Source organism: Sarcophilus harrisii, chromosome 1, assembly GCF_902635505.1.
Source record: "Sarcophilus harrisii chromosome 1, mSarHar1.11, whole genome shotgun sequence".
NCBI classification, from domain to species: domain Eukaryota; kingdom Metazoa; phylum Chordata; class Mammalia; order Dasyuromorphia; family Dasyuridae; genus Sarcophilus; species Sarcophilus harrisii.
In genome coordinates this window covers 249,360,663-249,384,654 of record NC_045426.1, presented here as the reverse complement: position 1 = coordinate 249,384,654, position 23,992 = coordinate 249,360,663, and the positions used below count along the sequence as shown (strand labels likewise).

General features: G+C 34.3%; 1 protein-coding gene across 1 annotated transcript in view; it reads right to left on the bottom strand.

The window, feature by feature from the left end:
- The window catches only part of RORB (RAR related orphan receptor B), a 255,056-nt gene that overhangs the window by 99,900 nt on the left and 131,164 nt on the right, over positions 1 to 23,992 (bottom strand). The window lies entirely within an intron of this gene.

Here is a 23,992-nt window from a genome sequence, read left to right as displayed (position 1 = left end):
GATAGTGACTAGAGTTGACAGAGAAAACCTGAAATACTGTAAAATTACTTCTGAGGAAAGCAGGGAAGAGCACTGATGAGAATCAGTTCAGCCTGATAGTCCCTCCTCTGTGGAGGTCTTAGCTCCACCTTGCTGTGCCCAGTCAGAAATCCAAGTTATGTCAAACCTCTGAGGTTAAAATTTCCCTTACAAAAATGTCAATGGCCCATGCCATTTTTGTTGAACCCCTTTGGATTAAGCCTGCCACAACATTCTGAATCATAATGACTTTTTTCTCCTTCCTTTCCCATGCCTCATGGTGTCTTTTTCCTTCGCATGGCTGACTCTTTTAGGTGCTCAATTCCTTTATGGAATTAGTCTGCCAGTCAATGGAGTACTCTTACCTCATATCATATTCCTCTATTGAATTTTTCCAAACTTCTTTCCTGTATAATCCTATTGCTCTCCCAAATCTATTTCATATTTACCATTACTATTGTTTTTTATATCCCTTCATTTTGTCGGTAACTTCTTGTCCTAAATAAATCTACCTTTTGTCAAAAAGAATGGCCATTGTGAATCCTTCACATGACTGAACCCCAATATTTGGTGTCTATATCAATCTCATTATTTGGGGTGCTAAACCCCAAACAGATCCCCTACTCCTTTAGAATGTAAAGCTCTCCAAGCTGAGGGACATCTTTTTGTTTTAGTTTGTATCCCTACTGCTTAGCACAATCACTGGTTCATAAAAAGTACTTTTTGGCAATGATATTACTGATGGCTCTCAGACCATTCAACAACTTGAATGTCTTCCTCTGAAATTCTATCTAATCTGTCAGTGTCTCACAGAAAATGTAGTACCCAAAACTGAATACTTAAGACTATCAGATACTTGTACAATTGTTATCTCTCACTATACTTTAATTAATAAAATTTTGTATTACTTTGAAAAGTATCATAATGTATTACATAGAAAACTGATCACAGAATCAAAAAACCCCTAAATTTCAGTCCTATTTCTGACATATAGTAATTAAGTGACCTTGAGCCAGTTACTTAACTTCTAGACATTTCTCTAAGACTATGAAATGAAGAATATATTCTCATCTGCATTATTAGGAGGGAATTTTCTCATCATAGTTCCCTGTCATCACTAAAAATTCTTTTTTCCTCTTCTTCTCCCCTCCTCTGTCTCTCTTTCTCTGCTGTCTCTCTCCTCATCAAGCAAAAGTCACTGTTTTTAACATGAACATATGTCAATCAGTTTTTTCCACCTTTGTTAAATGTATTTAGTAAAGTTAAGTTTAATACTTTACATATATAACTTCTAAAAGTGTCCTCATGGGTTTTTTTCAGCATTCAAACCAACTTTAACCTTTCCAAATCTTGATTCTGTCATCTAGCATATTAGTTAACTATCTATCTATCAACTAGGTAAAGTTGGATAAACTGTCTATCCAAACTGAGGATAAAAGAGATTTAAAATGATAGGGCCAAAGAATAAGACTAACGGTTTAGGCCTGTCTATGTCTATGTTTTAGGAAACACAAAAGACCAGTAGAAATCAATTAGTACTCATTGAGTAAAGTTGTTCAACTAGCTATGAATTAATCTAATTATGCCATCATCTGGTCTACAGCATGAGAAACTTTTTCATATACTTTGCTAAAATCAAGATATACAACATATATATATATAATTTAGTAATTCTTTATATCATTAAACAATTTTAAAATAAAATTTATTATGAAATCATAAATGTATTGCTGTAAGATATCTCACAGGTCATTGAACCCGCTCATATCTACAAACCCAAATCTTCCATCTGAGAAGGTTGAGATAGCTCTAAGATCAGCTTCAGGGTTGAGTAACACTAGTTAAGAGGTAATGAGGTAGAGAATGTATGATGTGAGAAATACCAAAGAAATATGAGAAAAAGTCTCAATTAAAAGCCCAGAATACCCAACAGACAAGATCTTAATTGAAGTCCAGAATATCCTCAGATAAACCAATATAGAGAAAAAAAATCAGAAGGAAAAATGAGTAAAGCTCCAAAGAGAATCTGAGGTACATTTAGCAAATAGTGTAATTTGAAATAAAATGAAGCAATTTTGTCTGATGAAAGACAGAATCCTGTGGCATCCCCTCAGAGATCATGGAACAACAACAATAAACTCAATAAAAGTTATAAAAAGAAGAAAATAGAAATGAATTCATGTTAGAAATTTGAGTTCTCAGTGTGAAAAATTCAGCTCAATACTGAATTTAAAAACAATTAGATAAGGAAAAAATAAATCCACAATGAGGAATCTTTTTAAGTGAAAGATTTGGAATGCAAAAATACTATAGTGGAGGCAAATTTGGCAGAAGAGGAAAAAAGGCCATAATGTTAAAGCAACACATGAGTTTGGCACAAGCCAAATTAGTTGACCTTGAAGACGGGATGTGCAGAAATCACTTAATCACAGATCTCCCAGAAGAATATGAAAAATCTAAGTTCTCACCAGCCATCTGTTAAATAAATCATTCCAGAATGTTCTCTAAGGTCAAGCTCAAGCTGCTTGGTCTATATCTACCTTTCTTTTCTTCTTGGAAATAGCAATTTTGGCCTTTTTCTGGACTTCTGACAACTCTTCCTCTTTCCATGCTTTCTCAATGAATACAGATAGTGAGTCCCCAATCCCATTTACAAGTTTTTCAGTGTCCTAGAATGTAATTATTATGCTTAACCTGAAAGGTCAGAATTCATTTTAAATGGGCTAGGTGATCTCTTACTGTACTGTGTCTTCTATTTTGAGTTTCAAGATAGTGTTTTCTGTATCCTTTCTAGTTTGAAGATCATTCTTATTAGTAGAGAAGACATCATCTTAAGAAATAAGAAAAGTAACAGATGTCACAGGAAGTAACAGGAGGCCGTTTAATCAGAACAGTGCCCTCAAATAATCTCAATCAGAAATTTGCTTAGGGCAAAGGCTGCTGACTTACGAAATGGTGCCATGAGAAACTATTGCTATTTTTCTTCATATTTAATATCAAAGTACAAACTTTTGCTATTTCAGTACAAAATTTATGGCCAAAAGCAGGACTTAGTTGCACCTAGGGAACTATACTATTTCTTTCTCTTTTATATTCTTCATTCATGTCAGCACCGATATATCTTGTAAATAACTCCTTAGATTCTGGCCTGCTTACATTGTGAATAAATATTAAGCAAAAAGAATGGCTTCTAGCTATTACAAATTCCAGTAATTCATAAACCTAAAATTTTAAGACCTTGTTTTCATTGAATAATAATAATAGCTAGTTTATATAGAAAACTGTTTCCAAAGTGCTTTATAAATATCTCATTTTATCCTTTCAACACTCCTGGGTGTTAGGTGCTATTATAAACCCCATTTTGTAATTGAGGAAATTAAGGCAGATAGAGATGAGGTGACTTGCCTAAGGTCACATAATGATAATTATCTGAAGCCAGATATAACTCAGATTTTCCTGACTCCAAGACCAGTGTTCTACTCCCCGTGCTACCTAGTTTAGATAATATGCTTTAGGGTCCATTCTGTTTGATGACTTTCAGCAAGGAGATGTGAACACTAGATCAATACTTTATCCTAGTCTAAATGAGAACTAGGTAGAACTTTCTAAATGAATCTAGGCACTATTGTTAGAATTAAACCAACTTAGTCCTAGATTCAACAGCAAGGTAAAAGCCAAGGCTTTTATTTTTCATTTACCATAGAAATATAACTGTTAAGAGATACTTTTATATACATATATAGCTAATTGTAGAAAGATTTTTAAATGATAATACTATATGTATGCCACAGATTTAAAATGTCAAGAAAAAGCAATATCCCTGAAGTACCCTATAAAGTAGGATTGTATAGCTATATTTTCCTCATTAGTTCTGGGACATCTTGCAGCACAGTTAGTCATGAATACAGCACAGTTAGTTAATTGGATTTAAGAATTCTAATATCCCAGATATTATCATGACTAAAAGAGAAAATGAATTAACAAATGAAAGAGCATTTATTAGGCCCTTATGGTAAACAAAGCATTGTGAATACAGATAAAATACAAGTCAGTCCCTACCCCCAAGTTGTTTCTATTATGTTAACATATGTTATAACATATTACTCTCAGCTGATAAATAAATGTTAAAATGTAGCAGCAAGGCACATGGTATCTTCTTTCATATTATTTCCATTGGGAAAAAAAACATTTATTTCCAAATTTGATAGTGCTAAGGACTTACAGGGGAAAACTTCATTTTTTTTTCCTGTCTTTAGTGGTTGAGATTATTGAGAAGACAGGGAAGAAAAAGTGTTGGGATGCGTCTCCACTAAGATTATTTTCCTAGTGATAACGGCAGGGGACAAGCTGCGAGCAGGCTGATCTGGGAGGTACTGCTATTTCTGGGACTCTTGAGCTTACCTGCCAATGGATGACATTTGATGATGAATAAAAAGACCCCAGAAACAATTTCTATAGCGCCCAAAGGGATACTAATTTCACGCCTTATTAAAGGGACAAATCTTTAAATTTTTGATAAAAGGAGGAAACTTTTTTAGGTCTGGTTGAAAGCAAAATAGCTTCAGAATCAATCAACCAGGGATGGAGTCAAGATGGTAGAAAAAAGGCAATGACTCACCTGAGCTCTCCACAGATTTCCCTGAATCCCTTTAAATAATGCCATAAAAACAATTTTTGGATGAGTAGAACCCACAAAATGGTAGGATGAAATAATTTTCCAGCCAACGACCATGTTCAAAGATCAACAGGAAAGGTCTTACACACCTGGATAAGAATGGAGCACAGTTCAGCACAGGCTACACCGGCACAGACCCAGGCTCAGTAAACTAGGAGTAGGGATTGAATCCCACTGAATCAATAGCAGCAATAACTGCTTCCAGAACTTTCATCCCACAGATGGTAAGGCATCTGATAACTGGTTAGAATGTGATGACCATGGTCTCTTTGCTAGCACTGAGGTAGTTATTTTAATCATATTTTAACCATACTTGTATCTGAATCCCAGTCCTGGGTAGCAGTTCCAGGGTAAGGAGGAACACTAGCACTGCAGCGTTTATGGTCACAGTTTCAGGACAGAAAAGGGTGCTTATGATCACTCTCGGACCATAGCACAGGACAGGAGAGTAATAAGCATACTTCTTTGTAGGTCACATCACCATGGAAGAACTGAAAAAGTTACAGATCCTTAGAAGTATCTCTGAAAACAGCTGCACAAATCCCCTGAAGTTTTGAACAATGCACCCTCTATCTGGAAGCAGAGCCCTATTTTAACAAAGAGGTCAAAGTCAAGAAATAGGCTGGAAAAATGAGCAAAAAACAGAAAAATTATTCTGATCACAAAAAGTTACTGTGGTGACAAAAAAGATCAAAACACACACATAGAAGGTAATAAGGTCAAAACTCCAAGATCCAAAACCTCCAAGAAAAACATGAATTGGGCTTAGGTTATGGAAGAGTTCCAAAAGCATTTTGTAAATCAACTAAGAGAGGTGAAAAACATAGGAAGAGAAATGAGTGATGCAAGAAAATAATGAAAAACAAATCAGTAGTTTGGTAAAGGAGACGCAAAAAGAAAATAACTATAGAAAATAACACAAAAAAACCCAGACTAGGCCAAATGGTAAAATAGTTACAAAAAGCCAGTGAGGAGAATAATACCTTAAAAAGCATAATTGACCAAATGGAAAAGGAGGTCAAAATTCACTGAAGAAAATAATTCCTTAAAAATTAGAATTGAGCAAGTGGAAGCTAATGACTCAATAAAGTCCAGAAAATGAAAAAAAAAGATGATAGGAAATATCTCATTAGAAAAAAAAACTAACCTAGAAAATATATCTGGGAAAGATAATTTTAAAATTAATGGACTACCTGAAAGCTATCATCAAAAAAGAGCCTAGATATCATCTTTTAAGAAATTAATAAAGATACTCTTCTGATATTCTAGAACCAGAGGGTAAAATAAAAATGGAAAGAATCCACTAATAACCTCCTGAAAGAGATCCCAAAATGAAAGGTCCCTAGAATATTATAGATACATTTCAGAGCTCTCAGGTCAAGAAGAAAATATTACAAGTAGCCAGAAAGAAGCAATTCAAGTATAATGGAGCCATAGTCAATACAAGAGTTAGCAGCTTCTGCATAAAAGAGTTAGAGGGTTTGGAATGTGATATTCCAGGGAGCAAAGGAGCTAAGATTAAAATCAACAATCATCTGTCTAGCAAAACTGAGTATAATTCTTCAGGAAAAGATACTTATTTAATGAAATAGAGGATTTTCAAGCATTTTTGATGAAAAGACCAGAACTAAATAGAAAATTTGACTCTCAAATGTAACTGAGAAACATAAAAAAAAAGTAAACAGGGAAGGGATATCATAGTGACTTAATACAGTTAAACTATATACATTCCTACATGGGAAAATGATATTTGTAACTCATAAGAACTTTTTTGTTATTAGGGCGGTTAGAAGGAAAATATATACATACATATATACACATATATGTATATATCTGTATATGGAAGGCAGAGGTGTGAGTTGAGTATAAAGGGAGGATATCTAAAAAAGTAGAACTAAGAGGTGAGAGCAGAATGTACTAGAAGAAAGGGAGAGGCAGGATGAGGTAAATTATTGTACATAAAAGAGGCAAGAAAAAACTTTTTACAATGAAGGGAAAGATGAGGGAGGTGAGAGGGAGTGAGTAAATATTACTCTCATTAGAAATGATTCAAAGAGGAAATCAACGTGCACACTCAATTGGGTATAGAAATCTATCTTACCCTGTAGGAAAATAGGAGGAGAAGGGAATAAGAAGAGGAGGTGGATAGAAGGGATGTCAGATTTGGTAGTTAGAAGCAAAGGGTCTCTTTTGAGTAGGGACAGGGTAAAAGGAAAGAGAGAATAGAATAAATGGAGGGAGAAGAAATAGTTAGCACTAGTAATCTTGAAAAAAAATTGAAAAAAGTTTCTCTAATTTCTTAAAGATATAGCGAACTGAGTCAACTTTATAAAAATAAAAGCTATTGCCCAATTGATAAATGATCAAAAGATATGAACAGTTTTTAGATGAAAGCTATCTATAGCCATATTTAAAAAAAAACTTCTAATTTACTATTAATTGGAGACATACAAATTAAAATAATTCTGAGGTACTACCTCATTCGTATTAGATTGGCTAATAGGAAAGAAAAGGAAAATGACAAGTTTTAAAGGGAATGTGTGAAATGAGACCTTAATGCTTTGTTGGTGGAGAACTGATTCAACCATTCTGTTCAGCAATTTAGAACTATGCCCAAAGGGCTATAAAACTCTGTACACTCTTTGACCTACCAATATTAGATCTGTATCCACAAAGAGATAAAAACTAAAAGGAAAAGAACCTATATGTACAAAAATATTCATAGCAGCACTTTTCTGGTGGCAAAGAATTAGAAATCCAGGGGATATCAGTCAATTGGGGAAGGGCTGAACAAATTGTGATATGTGATAATGGAATCCTACTGTGCTATGTTCTCAGAAAAAACCTGCAAAGATTTACACAAGCAAATACAAAGTGAAATGTACTTTAAAAAAATAACAACAATATTGCATGATGATCAACTGTGAATGCCATAACTATTCTTAGCAATACAGTGATTGAAGACAACTCTGAAGGATTCATAATGAAAAATGATATTCTTCCCAATAGAAAGAACTGATGGAATCTGAATACAGATTGAAGCATATTTCTTTTAAAAGATTTTGAAGGTTTTATTTTTTTGATCTGTTTTCTTTCAGAACATGACTAATATAGATTTGTTTTGCATGACCACACATGTATAACCTATCTTGAATTGCTTCCTTTCTCAATGCCACGGGTGTGCAAAGGGAAGAAGGGAGAGAATTTGAAACTCAAAGTTTTAAAAATGAATGTTAAAAGTTATATTTACACGTAAGTGGGGAAAAATAAAACTCTAAATAATTTTTAAAAAATCAACCAGCCACGTATGAATATTTTAAAGCTATTCCTTATTTTGATTTGATTTTTTAGAAGTCTCTTTAAATCCAGAATTTTCTTTCACTTCTTTATTTAACAAATTTATATACACATTTAAAACTAAAACACTGATATTATAGTAAGATTTCTCAGAATATTCTTTTTTAAAAATAGATTTTTAGTGATTTTTTTTTGTTTTTACATCACCAATATTTTCTACTATATCCTCTATCTTCCCCTTTCCCAGAAAGTATTTCTGTCTTAAAGAATAGCAAAAGAAAAAAAAAATCAGCAAAAATAATCAACAAATTAAAAAATTTGACCCTATATGCAGTTTTCCCCCACACCAATGGATTCCATTTCCTGAAAAGAAGTGAGAGGAAGTATTTTTTCAGTTGCTTCTTTCATTTTCTCCCCCCCCCCTTTTTATCATTTCCTTAAAATTTTAATATAGAATAGGCTCCTAAGGCAAGGGCCATGGAAAGATTTAGAAGGACCACAGATTCACATGGGAAAAATTACATCTTTATTTTTACTGACCTGAAATTTAGCATTTTCTTCAGCTATGACTAAAAAAAAATCTGACAAGGAGTCCTTAGCCTTCAGTGGATTGTCAGAGAGTTCCAGGATATGATGCTTTCTAAGAACCCTTGCCCTGTGATATTATTTTGACCACCAAACCCACTGACATTAGCTTATGAGGAACCACTGCTATTCTAAATTTTCTAACCCTTATCATGAATGTTTAGCTTTTTCCCCTTCCTAGTCAAAGAATATGCTATCCTGGATTGCAAACAGGATCCTGCTGATCTGTTGGCTTCCATGATAATCTCGCTGAATGTTCTGTGCCATGAAGAGAAGATTATTTTCTTTATGAGTTTGAAATAAAATCATCAGTCTATGGTTTCCTCTTGTCATCAAAGGAAAATTCTGATGGAAAGTAACACCAAAATATTAATACATATTCTATCTATTATTCCTTTGTCTTTCTTTTACTAGTTGCTACCAAATGATGTCTTGCTTGATAAGGAAAAATGTTCATATATTTCTTTTTTTCACCTTTTAAATCATAAGCAGTGGCCTGGGGTGGGGAATTTTTTTTACCTTTACTTTTTTTCCCTCCACAGAATGGTAAGTCAGGGCCAAATGAAACCCTTAAAATATTCCATCTCCCTGGAGAAAGGTAGGAGGAACAAGGAGGAAGAGATCACATGCTGAGTTTTCTCCCTTGCTTTAGAGGACTGCCAGGGTACAATTGATGTCTCTAAGGATCTGCCTTACTCTGTCAGAACAAAGAATAACACTGCATTTAGGAAAGCTGGAGAGAGAGCTCTAATAGCATCTCTGCTTCTATTTCATGTATAGTGTTGGATTTTTATCTGTAATATTTATTAGGTGTGCAAGACCCTATTCTAGGTGCTAAGTGGTAAATTAAAGTTGTTTCCAAATTGCTAGAAAATCATTATCAAAACATAGCTGCTTTGGGGGTCAACAAAGACTGAGATTACTCACTAATAAATGTCCTATCAAAGGCTTACCCAGTTTCCCTTTCAACCCTATCTAAAAACTTTTTTTTTCTTGGGCTGTGATAATATCTTCAAGTAGAAATAATTGCTATTTAGCACTGCTACCCTCACCAACAATGAGTAAGTAGACACTTTGGAAGAAAAAATTTAGATTGAATGATTTGTAGTTAAAAAATAAAGAATCTTATTAAGAATGATTTTTAGTTAAAAATGAGGAATCTGACTTCATCAGCTAAAGAATGTTTTTGAGTAAGATAGGGTTTTTGTGGGATCATTATAAACATGAACAGAGCTAGATAGCTCTGATTTTTTTAAAGTATATGTTGGGGGAAGGGGGAAAGTATAGCCTGTAGCACAATTTGCCAATGAAGCTAATAACTCCAAGAAGAGTTAATGCTGGTAATGTAAAAATGATCTGGTTCCCAAAGGCAGTTGATGGGTGATGCGCTGGGGGAACAGAAGCCTAAGGTATATTTCAGAAAAGTGCTTATCTTCCTTTTCTTAATAGGAACTAAATAGCTTAGCCAAAGAGTTCAGATTGATTAAAATAGACCACATCATTATGATACCTTAAAATGGGCAAGATTTCAAATAATGTTCATTTAAAATGTATCAGTGTGAAAATTAAGACAGAGCTAATCATCAACATTATATGCCCTACCTCATTTGAAATTCTAGATCCTTGGGCTAAAAAAAACAACAGTGAGTTTTTTGCCAAACTTTTTCTATTACAAGTTTCAGGAAAATGAAAAAAAATAACATTAAGATCACCCCCTAAACCTTAGTTTTTTGATTTTATTTTTCAGTTTGCACATTCAGTAGGATGGTCATAGTATGCCATTTGAGGCATCTAAGGAACTAAGTCTCTATTTCCTTTTCCTTTTGATTCATTTGGTTAACTTGGAAGGAAGCCCAAATAGCAACCACCTCTGTATTCCTTAATACAGTATCATTCTTGGTGGGTGATTAAAACTGAACTTAAAGAATATCTAGCTAAACATCCTATTTTCTAGATGAAGAAACTGAGGCATCACTGACATTAGTGAGGAATCTAGATGAACACAATTGAATGTGGGACTTGGAATTAGAAAGATCTGAGTTAAAATCCTGCTTACAAAGAAGATTAAGGAAAGTATCACAAGTGGGATATCATTTTCATACCTGCAGGTTTTTATAGGCTATATGCTAGAAATTCTGTGGGTTGAGTGTATTTTCATGAACAAAAAGCTCAGCTGCACAGTAAAGGAGAGAAAAACAGTAGATATTTACTTGAGGGACAGAGAAATTAAGGCTCACAGAGATGATGAGTGATGAAGGTTAAATCTGAACACAAGTCCTTCTTTCATCAGACCTTATTTGCTTAATTCTGGGAGCCATGACCTTAGAAAGATATTGATGATCCATAGCATATCCAGAGGAGAGCAATTAACTTGATGAAAATTCATGACTCTATCTCACATGAAGATGAATTGAAGGAACTAGGTGTATCTAGTCTGAAAAAGAAAAGATTCAAGGGAAATGATAGTTTCTTTCAAGTACTTGGAAGTTTATCATATGGAGGACATATTAGACTTCTTTTTTATTATAAAGGGCAGAATTGGGAGCAATGAAATTGAAGAAATTTAAGAAAGAAGCAAATTTAGGCTTGATGTCAGAAAAAAAATTCCTAACAATTACAGGTGTCTAAAAGTAAAATAGGAAGAATTGAGAAATGATAAGTTCTCCTTCCTTTGAGATCTTCAAGGAGAAGCTGGATGATGACTTATTGGGCATATTATAGTGGAGATTGTTTTTTATTTTATGAGTGAATAAGTTGGGGAGTGAGGTCTCTTCCCATTCTCAAATTCCTTGGCTAGCACTCCTTTCATTATGTGTAGCATGGTACCATGGTGCATGGAAAGAATGCTAAATTTAGAGGGAGAGAACTTGTTTTAAATCCCACTTCTGACACTACCTTTGTATCTCTTACCCTCTCTGGGCTGAGTTATCCCATTTGTGGGGTTAGATTCTTAAATCTCTCCTAGTTTGAAATCTATGATCCTAGGTCACCCTGCCTCTGAACAGGAGCAATTGCCAGCAAAATAGCAAACTTTTCTAAAATGACAGCCCAGAGCATCTTTTTTTCTTGCACTGTCAGCAATTAGCAACATAGAATTCTTCCAAGTAGCACTTCAGACACTGAATATGGTATGCTAGGACAAAACATTTGCCTTCTTTTATTTTTTTTCCCTTTGGAACAAGTAAGATTCCACTCTGAACCTGGAGAATAAATAGTGCTGCTAAAATCAGCTTTTCTATTGAGGGGTGGGGGAAGGGAGAAAATGCATTGAGACTCAGCATCACTGAGATTATTTTGTATCAATGTTAGATGTCTGACTTATAAAGATATTTTCTTCTCCACTTTTTGGCCAACAAGGATGGCCAAGAATATGCCAAGTCATTTGAAGGTAACTTATAAAAATAGGTAGAGAGGTTAAGGACTAGGCTGAATGTGTAGATCTGTGAGGCATATGTTATAATAATGTTAGGAATCTGGAAAAATAGGGATTGCCATTCAATTCAATTTGATAAACATTTATTAAGCTTCTTCTATATACTGGACACTTTGCTGGGTACTAAGGATACAAATATAAAACCAGAATGCTCCTTGTCCATTCTATTTTTCCATTCTATTAGTAGATGCCATTTTACTCCACTGCCATGCTGTACTATGAGGCAACATAACCCAGAAAGGATATGTGGCTTTGGAATTAATGGGACCAAGGAAAAGTGATGTTTCTACAGTGTACTTAGGATATTCCAGCTGATTTTAAATGATTTCGCTTTCAATTCAATAAATGGGATGATTTATTCTTCTTCCCTTTAGGAGAGGAGATTAGCCCCAGAGTACAGAAGACCTAAAATCAAATTTTACCCCTCAAAGGTAATCCCTTTATCCCCCAAAGATAATGACTATGTAACCCCCGAGAAAGTCACTTGAACCCTACAGTATTGCCAAATTACAGAGCAGTCACTGATCTGTGGTTATAGACTGAGTTTCTTTACTTGGGGAGAATAAAAAAGGAAATCCTTGGTTCAGGTAAAATAAAACAAAACAAAAGAAAAAAGTAAAACATTGTTCCGGTCACTATAGCCTGTGCTGCCCCAGTACTCATTATTATGAATGTTTTATATATCTTCTCTGCAGTGGGAAAGTTGAATTTGAAAGATCTCTAATTTCCTTTGTTTTTTCCAAGATGGCTTTTACTTATTCTTTTTTAAAATTTCAATAATGGCTTGTTTGCCATCTAGGGGAGAGGGAAGAGAGGGAGAAAAAAATTTAGAACACAAAGTTTTTCAGGGGTGTTGAAAACTATGCATATATTTTGAAACTAAAAAGCTTTAAAAAGTAAAAAGCAATAAAATGTCAATAGTATTTTTTCTTACATATATATAAAGATAGTCTTTAACATTAATTTTTGTAAGACTTTGTATTTCAAATGTTTCTCCTTCCTTTTCTTACCTCTCCCTTCCCCAAGAAAGCAAGTAATCTCATATGTGTTAAATATATTTTCATATTTGTCATGTTGTGCAAGAAAAAATCAAATCCAAAGGAAAAAAAAACATGAGAAAGAAAAAGAAACTAAAAATCCCTCCAAAATGAAAATACTAGGCTTTGGAGATTATACAAGTACATCCCTCATTTTTCAGATGAGAAAAGAAAAGCTTTGTATAATAGATGGATAACAGATAAGAAGGGAAATGACTGATCCAAGATCACACAGCAAATTTGTGGCAGAATTTGGATTAGAAAATTTCTCCTGGCTTTGAATCTGGTGTCCTCTGCCCTTAGCCCTTCACTCTTTTTGAATGAAGGGAATTTAATGCACAGAGCAAGTTGATATTCCTTTAGAAGTCAGAGTTCTAGTCTAAACCAAGTCCTTAATTAGCTGTGTGATGTTGGGTAAATCATCACCTCTTTGTGTCTCATTTTCTTCATCTGAAATATGAGAGGATTGAATTACATAATCTTTAAGGCCCCTTTTTGAAAACATTCTGTGATTCCAAATCTGGATAATATATAATTGAGTACAACTTAATTCTTCAGTACTAACATAAGTAACAAATTCACACTATATCACTCTATATAGAACATATCTCATTGTATGCTTTTCACACTGAAGGCAGGTGGGAAAGGGAAGCAGAGATATAATCAGCAAGCGGAACAAACAGGACTGGGCATGAAATATACCACATGGAGACCAGGGACTAAGGAGAAGGAAATTGAAGGAAGTAGGATGGAGCAATGCTTGGGAAGAACTCACCTGGGATGCAGTTCCCAGGACAAGGTGGTGGTGGAAGCAAGAGGGAGCATGTGCCATCTGTTAACTTCTTACTATTTTTTTCTCTTTTAAATAGATTCTAAGCTCTGTTGTTTCTAAGATGCTAAAGGACTGTAAGTGCTGTCAAAATGCCCTCTAAATTTTAGTGCAGTCTTTGTTGCTCTGCCCTAGTTATAAATCTGGGGGTAGTATGGAGACTTTCCTCATTCTTTTGTTCTGCCAACAAACTGTAATTAAGCTTCATTTCTCCTCCTTTCTCTAAAATCTCAAATATATCTTCTTCTCAAGAAAACACACCCAAATTCACAAACAATCCAACAAAACAAATTGACAAAAGAACCTGGGAACAATGGAGGTAAATGAGGGTTCCTCCTTTGTTTACTGTGTTCAGAATACATCTTTTACTAATGATCCTTAATTCTGTACCATGAGAGTGGTTTTCATTCCAGTTTTTATAGACTGGGACTGTGTTTTCTAGCAATGTAATTTGTTTTTATAATGAAATTCCTTGTACTTTGACTAATCCTTTGTCTCCTTATTGTTATGACTGACAAGACTAGTTCAAATCATAATTTCCTAAGCTTTCTCACCTTGTGTGATTCTTGTTTAAGTCTTCCTTTAGAAGACTGTGTAGATTCTGTAGACTACACTTTGCACTCTTGGATACCAAGGCATCATCTGGCTCTCCATATATTGTCTTTTATTCTTGCAACATGGCTTGTTCCCCTCCTTTTCTGTTCACAGATGACATTAGTAATAACAATGGTAGTGATAGTATGATAATGATAGTGAAAACAGATATTTATATAGTGGTTTATATAGTTTCCAAAGCACTTTTCATAAATTATCCCATTTGAGTTTTACAATGACTATGTAGGACAAATGCTAAAGACCTCATTATCTTCATTTTACAGATGAGTAAACAAGTTGAGTGTGACTCCCCTAGGATCATTAGTTAGTAAGTGTCTGAAGCAGATTTCCAATTGAATGGGACCAGGTGAAGATTTCTCAAAAAGTCTATGAGATGGAGTGGGTCAGACCCTAGGCCTAAGTTTCAGGAAGTCACCTGATCCCTATTCTCAGAGGTCTGTAGGACAGAAAAGGTCAGATCCTAGGTCTAAACTTCAGGAAGTTATGTGATCAACAGGAAGTAGACAACATTGCTGACCTTTGGTCAATGGCTACTTTGCACTTTTACAAAATAGGACACACATTATTTCTCATGCAGTATTTGCAAGACTTTCTTCATCATGGATTACCCAAGGGGGAAATTAATTTTAGGTTATTTTCCTTCTGTCACACAGTATGGCTTATTTTGGGGGGAGGAAGCAATTGTTGAGAAAGGAGTGTTTAAATTGTTTTGTGCCCGGGTTACTACTGGGCTTATGCCCCAAAGAGATACTAAGAAAGGGAAAGGGACCTGTATGTGCCAAAATGTTTGTGGCAGCCCTGTCTGTAGTGGCTAGAAACTGGAAAATGAATGGATGACCATCAATTGGAGAATGGTTGGGTAAATTGTGGTATATGAATGTTATGAAATATTATTGTTCTGTAAAAAATGACTAGCAGGATGAATACAGAGAGGCTTGGAGAGAAATGAGCTAAGTGAAATGAGCAGAACCAGGAGATCATTATATACTTCAACAACGATACTGTATGAGGATGTATTCTGATGGAAGTGGATTTCTTCGACAAAGAGAAGATCTAACTCAATTTCAATTGATCAGTGATGGACAGAAGCAGCTACACCCAAAGAAAGAACACTGGGAAATGAATGTAAACTGTGTTTTTGTTTTTCTTCCTGGGTTATTTTTACCTTCTGAATCCAATTCTTCCTGTGCAACAAGAGAACTGTTCAGTTTTGCACACATATATTGTCTCTAGGATATACTGTGACATATTTAACATGTACAGGACTGCTTGCCATCTGGGGGAGGGGGTGGAGGGAGAGAGGGGAAAAATCGGAACAGAAGTGAGTACAAGGGATAATGTTGTAAAAAATTACTCTGGCATGGGTTCTGTCAATAAAAAGTTATAATTATTAAAAATATATAAATAAATTGGTTTGTGCTCATGAAAGACAAACCATTTTTTAAAGATTTTTTTTTTTTTAATACATTTGACTTTAGGAATTCCCAGTGAGGGAACTCCTTCTCCCATTAGATATGGATTTCTATAGGGCAGTACATTTTTTTTCTTTTCTTTTCTTTTTTCCTCACACAGAGCAGGCATTTAATAAAGCTTATTGATTGACTTATGGATTTACTGACCCATGCTCATCAGTAACTGTTCTAGTATTTATAGCCTTTGTGAATTGACTGGGGCACTAAGAGGTGAAACTTGAGGCTGAGTCTTCCTGACATTGAAGATGGCTCTTTAGACATTATTCTGTACTCCTTCTCAATTTTTAACACTCTGAGGTCTGAGATCCTCAGTATTAGGTGTGGTTAGCATAGGAATTGATAAAAAAATAATCCCTGTGTCAGGCAGGGAGAGATCAGTTTAGTGCCATGGTCCCATCCTTTGGGGAGGTGGTCCAATCTGAAATCCAAGGTAGGTCAAATTCCTGAGACTTATCCTCTGCAGAGACCTCCAGTAGTCTCACCTTGCCATCTCCTGTCAGAAATCCCAGTCATTTTCCTGAGATTAAATTTTGTTTATAAAATCTACTTATGAGATATCCCATGGCTGCTACCTTCCTTTGGGTCAGTCCCTTATGAAGGTAGTGTCTTGTGGTGTTTTGTGATGTCTTTCTCCTTCTCCCTTCTCCTATGCCTTGTAGAATCTCTCCTAACTCCAATATGCTTCCTAACCCTATTTCTCCTAGTTAGCTAATTAACTCTTTTAGAGTACTAAGTTTCTTTCAGGATTTAGCCTGCCAGAGAAGGGCATGCCCCAACCTCATGTAGTTATCCTTTTGTTCTGGGTAATTGTGAGTTCCACTGAAGAACTTGTCTTTCATATGCTCTCCCAACTCTATTTCATATTTATCATTCATGGTGTCTATTGTATCCCTTCATTTTATCTGTAATCCATTCCCATAAATAAATCCATCTTTTATCAAAGAGAATAGCCATTGTGAATTTTTCACATGACTGAAACCCAACTTTTGGTACCCACCATCATCTGGTGTTTACATCACACACTTCATTTTGGTGCTTTATTCACATCACTAAGGAAAACACAAAAATGAAAAAAGAAACTGAGGAAAAAAGATGAATATAATTCATTCCAAGTTGAATACAAGTGACATCCTGGCACAGGGGAAAAAAGACTTTTTGTAATCAGGATTCCTCAGTTCAAATATTGTCTCAACTATTTGTTAGCTGTGTGATTTTAGGCAAGTGACAATATTCCTGAGCATCAGATTCTTTATCTATACAATGAAGGAGTTAAGCCAGGTTGTTTTTGAATTCCCTTCTAGATTTTAAAACTTTTGATTTCCCATTTTCTTGGATGATTTGAACCATTATTATTCCTATGTAGTAGCTTTAATAACAATATATATATATGTACATATACATATATATTTATACAGAAACTTTCTACTGCTAAGTAGTTTACACAATACACAGTTAGAAGAATTTATTTTCAGTTTCTTAATTTCTGTAGTTCTGAAATCTTTCCTCTGGATCATTTAATCTGCTAGGGCCCCAGAAGGCTCCATATTTGGTCCTCTTCAGTAAGGAGGATGAGACCAAAATTGGCACAGGGAACTCAAACTCAGTCCATGAACTCATTTCAGGTCGGCCTAAAGAACTGTCAGTTAGCTCTGAGGAAGGTTTGAAATGACAGTAAGGGATGAAAAGCCCTGTGGCCCATTAGCAATCCCTTGGGGCATCCTGTTCCCACAGAAGAAACTTTGTTAAGGATTCTCTATCATGATTAACTTTAGCTAGGGTGGCCAATACATTTCAATAGTGAATAGAAAGAAAGATATCAGGCTGTTTTTTCAAAGGGAAAGCACCTATTGGGAGGGCACTTGTCTCTTGGGCGGTAAAAGTGAGCTCAGTGGAGTAATATTTTAGAGATTTCATGTAGGAGATAGGAGAACTAGGGGATTATGGAGAGATGCATTAAGAATAGGGTTTCTAAGCGGTCCATGGATAGATTTCAAAGGTTTTTTGTAAGCCTATGCATTTTATTTTATTCACTTAAAACAATATTATGAGAAGAGATCTATAGATTTCATAAGATTATTGAAGGAATCCAGGAAACACACACACACACACACACACACACACACACACACACCCCTCACTCCAACCCTTCCTGAGATGGTTTTGTACAAATTTTATTTTAAAAGAATCATTAGGACCAATATCTCAAGTGTTTCTTATTTGTTCCCACTTTGAAAAAGAGTTTGTTTTTCTTTCTTTCTTTCTTTTTTTTTTTTTCAGGCACTGGTTCTATAACAATCTCAGATTGATAGGTTAGAGGGAAGCAAGCCTAAAGGAACAGACAATTAACTGCTGGAACATTCACTGTTTTGCAAGGAACTTAAGATCCTTGTAACTGGTGATGATGTCCCTTCTATAGAAGCTTTTCAGGGCTTCTTTTCTTCATAAACTGATGTAAGAGGGTTAGACAGACCTGAGACAGCTGCATGACATAAGTTCTCTGATGTTTAAAAAGAAAAGAAAAAGACAGCATGGCTGCCTCATCTCTTGTTAAAGCAGAACTAGAACTCTAAACCATTGTGTAGGAGATGAAAGGAAATGATGTGGAGAAATGAGAATAAATTGCCACATTTTTATTTGTTCTTACTCTTTGGAGTCTACCAATGTGCTTAACTAAAATGTGTCTTTATTAGCTCTATAGCTATAAACTATGGAATGTTTAGTATATACATACAAAAAGGAGGAAAACAATATATCTTGATTATTTATATAGTTTATCTTTATGATAAATATAACATTTCTTTTGCTATATTATTATTATTATTATTAGTTTCATGATTTGAATTATAGTTGACATTAAGATAGCTCTTTAAAATTTTAATATGTTATATTATCTTGTGTGATATTAACAAGAATTTTGCTGGGCAAGAACTATAATTGATAAAACCGAGGCACAGATTTTCACAAGATTAAGTAGCAGAGCTGGGATTTTAAACCCAGGTCTGCTGATTGCATGGTTTGTGCTTATTGTATTCTACCATCACTGCCTCCTTACAGTATTGAGTATATCACTGGTATTTCAATTCTTGTCTCTGCATTTCTATGTTCTAATGAATATAAGCTCCTTTTGGAGAAAGCCTACTTTTTTCTTTGTATCCCAGTATTTCTGATGCACACTGACAGTATGAAGATGGATAAGTAACCATGCTTTAGGCAACTCTATAAAAGTCTGTACATCTCAGAGCATATTGACCATTGTTGATAGAGTTTCCTTATCTGACAATTCCTTGTATCAAAATCACAGGTAAAATAAGAGATTTGGTCTAGTAGTGCAGTGCCTGGCTTACAGTAGGCACTCAATAAATACCTATTGAATTGAAAAGAACTGAATGGTCCATGGCAAATGTTGGCAGTGGAGAAATGAAAAAAAAATCAATTCAGTAAAAGCAATGGTAGTAAAGTAACAGACTTCCTAGAAGTGATAGTTTGGCACTTGAGTTGGTGGAAGAATTGTAGATATATCTGAGCCAAAGATGTGACATATGTACAATCCAAATTTAAGAATATAATACTATTTAGGAGGGAAAATAGTGGAGGAGAGAGAAAACTTTTTATTTGGGATTCTTTTGGGGAGTAGAAAAAAAGTAGGAAAGAGAAGAGAGTGTTTTACAAATATCTTGACTCTATTTTTGCACCTGGTGCCCTTATCTTTCATGGGTCAGAAACCAGTCCTTCACAAATAAGGGGATTCTTTTGGGGGAGAGGATGGAGTAGACAGAAGAATGTACTCTTGTTTTGCTTTTTGGGGCAAACAATTTTCAGTTCCAATGAAATCACAATCAATCATCAAACATTCAGTTTTAGCTCTGGCACTAATTATCTCTTATATTGTGCAAAAATACCCATACTTGCTCTCTGGTTCAACTTTATTTCCAACCTATCTGCCACTTAGTTTACAAAATACTTTTTCTAAAGCATAAGTCTGATTATACTACTACCCTGCTCAAGAATCTTCAGTGGTTCCCTACTGCCTCTGGAATAAAATACAACTTCTCAGCTTAGCATTTAAGACTTTCTACAATTTGACTCCAGACTACTTTTCCAAGCTTATTGTACATTGTTCTATTTCATAAACTCTATGTTATATGCAAACTTGCCTACTTGCAATTTTTCAAATTCTGTTCTCTATGTATATTGAAGATAGTCTGTGTAACATCAGTTCTTTGAAAAGGTTGTTCTTCATACCTGGCATGCATTCTTTCTATCTATTTTCCACTTTAAATTCTTTACTTCCTTTATCACTCATAACAAGTGCCATCTACCATGGGAAAGCTTCCCTGATTCTCTAGGTCATAATTCTCTGCCTTGTCATATAATCTAACATTTATGGATCTGTTTCTATGATTTATCTCCCCATAACACATTAACTTCTCAAATGCGAAGACTTCTTTTCATTTTTGTTTTTATATTCTTGAGGTTTAGTACATTATCTTATTACTTAATAAATGTTTACATTATTGGATTGAAAAATGAAAATCACCATTAAATTATAAGAAATTATATATGAGGAAACACTGCAGGTAGTTACAATAGCTTCAATCTAATATATTCAATTAAGCTGTTGACAAAACAATGGATAAAGATAAAATTATGTATCTTGATTATTACCATTAATTGTGAGTATTTAATTATATGTAAAACAGCTCAAAGGAGCCCAGAAATGACATCACCTACAAGCACTGACCTTTTTGTTAAGTAAACTATAAATCTATACTATAAAAGTAAATCATTTACAAACCATGGAAAAGGATTATTGAAATTATGAGCAGTACCATCTCATAAAGTAGTCATTTAAAAGACAAAAGCATACCCTATCCCCAAACAACAATCATAACCACCAATATTAGCATAATATCAGACTTGAAGTAAGATCTAATTCAACCTGATTATTCTAAGAACTTCCATTTATTTAAAAAGAAAGACAACCCACAGACCTGTAATATAGATAACCTGTAATATAATAATATAATATTTATATAGAAATCTATTTTTATTGATAATGACAGAAATTCCATATTAGCACCTCAATATTTGTTGTGCTAAATGAGGAAGTAGAAATGGCACTTAAGAATATCAGAAGATCATTTAGATTTAGTCAAATAAATAGCAAAAATATTCAATTATCAGATTTTTAAAGACCATAATAAGACATTTCAAATGAATAGCAAATATTATGGAGCAATAGATTTAAAAGTTGAAGGGCCAGCTATTCCAACTGTCTCATTTTATAGATGAGAAAACTGAGGCAAATGGACATTAAATGGATTTTCTGGGATTTTACAACTATTAAATATAAGAAACAGGATTTGAATTTAGGTCTTCCTTATGCCAAGTTCAGGAATGTACTGAGTTTTGTCCCAGGATTTCAATGTAGAAAGAAGTTCATTTTTTTCTAGTGGATGTTCTTCTTCCCATAGCATTATTTCTCTCAATCAACCCAGATCCCTATTCCAGTATTCATAAGTGATATTATTCTTATTCCCTATTACCCCCTCCCCCTCCAAGCAATTGGGAAGACGTATACTACTAACCAATGTGTCCATTTTAAATTTTTACCAAATTTTTGGTGATGCTCAATAGAGTAATAGAAAGTTTCTATGATAAGGGGAAAAAAAGTCAACACATGATACAGGAACAGGCTATATTTTACAAACAATTTAATGGAATAAAGGTTCTTAGTAAACTATAATCTCCATGAAGACAAAGTATCTCATTTTTGCATTTTGTCTCCGCATCTAGTGTAGGGCCTGACAAATAGTAAAGACTGAACAATTTTTTTGTTGATTTGTTGATTCCACAGACCACTCACTCTGCTCCAACACAGCTCCTACAGTCCTCTTTGGTACTGTCTAATGATATTAAAGAAAATGTATTATTTTGGCATACTAAGAACCCTTGAACTCTTCCATATGACTTGCTTTAAATTGTTCTATATTTTGTTTCCTCTGTTAGAAAGTGAATTTCTTGAGAATAGGTATTATCTTGCTTTTCTGTTTGCATTTCCAGTACTTAGCACAATATAAACACTTAAAATGATTTTTCATTCATTCATTCCTATAACAGGCCCCATATTCAGAGTCATATAACTGTATTAGGGATATTGAAAGCATATATTCCACTCTATTTTTTTTATTGATTTTAAAAGAATATTTGACTTAAAAGGGCAATATTTCGCCTAAAGACGCTCCCCGCTTCCCCCCCAAAAGTGCCTCACATTTTTTGAATACTTCCTAAATAGATACAACTATTGATGATTTTGTTGATTTATTTTCTGAGTAATAATACCAAGATAGATTAGAAAACAGTGAAGGAAAAGTATTTTCACCAGGGGTGTTTGCCAGAGTTATGGTGGAAGTCTTGTACAAATTCCAAACAGAAATAGGGGTGTCTATTGTTGAGAAGACTCTTTAGATGCTCATGCTTATGTATGATATTGGGATTATTGCAGTAAACCCTGGTACACTATAGGGGCTTCTCAATGAAAACCATAGCCTCACAAAAGAGATCAGCTTAGCGATACACACAGAAAAAAACAAATGAAATAAAGAATTCACTTTATGAAATGCAATGCTCCATGCCTATGTCTTGGACAGGCACTACAGATGGACAATGAGCTAGGATTAGAATTATGTAGGAGAAGGATAGTGATAGTAAATGATTTGGAAAGCAGTTGGTATTTTTAGTGATCCTAAGCATCTCTCTGTCACACACACACACACACACACACACACACACACATACACACCCCACACACATTTTTAATAGCAATATTCTCCTGAAAGTATCCTATGACTATTAATGATGAAATATCAAAATCTCAGAAGAATAAAAATTGCAATTGATGCAAGGGGTAATGGAAAGACATATGGTTGGTATTAATAGGCTAGAGCTTATTATTAAAGATGACTTGTGTATGAGAAATGTCATGGAAGACATCATCAAAGAAATGTCCTCTGGGACTAGAAGGAGTGAGTCATTAATATATCCAAGAACATAGAGTTATCTTGTACATAAAATGCACTCAATATAAGTTGTTAAAAATGAATTTTAATATAAGCAACCAATGGAAGCTCTCCAGAATATTCTTTATGGAGAATTAATGGAAGAACTTGGGAAAAAAATCTCACTGCATGAGAAAGTCTGGCTCAATAACAATCCATACCAATGGAGGAAATACCAGCACTGGTGAAATCATGAACTCAAGAGAATATCTGAGTATTTTGGGGAGGTCACTGTTCTCTTTGAGCTTTGGTTTTCTCATCCATAAAAAAAGAGTTTAGATAAGATAATGTTTCAGTGGGTTTCTAGTTCTGACATAGCTTCTAAACTTATAAGCTATGTTATATGCAATTTGCTTTGTGTTTTATATATAATTTGCTTTGAGGCATTAGGCAGTATTGAGTTCCTTATTATTGGAGATTTTCAAGCACAGAATGGGTGGCCATTAATTAATACATATTATATATTACATTATGTATGTTATATTATATGTATGTATAACATTATATATGTTACATTGCATGTGACATCTTAGATACATTGCATTATATATTATACATGATATATGTTATATCATATATTATATCTGTTACATATTACATGTATTATATATGTTAGAATAACAAGTCCAATCTCTCTTCCACATTACATCTCTTTAAGAGGAAGAGAATAAGAATTTATATTGTATCAACTATGTGCCAAGCATAGCGCCAAGTACTTTACATATGTGAGCTCTTTTGATCCTCACAACAACTCTGGGAGATAGGTCTTCTTATCTTTACAGTTAAGGAAAATGAGACAAATGGAAATTAAGCAGCTTGTGCAGTAAGTGTCTGAGGCTGTTTTTGAACTCAGGTCTTCCAAACTCCTGATTCAACACTATTCATTGTGTTAACTAAACAAAAGCTTTTTAAACTGTGGATTGCAACACCATATGTGGGAATATCATTGAATTTGGGAGGGGTGTCACAAAAT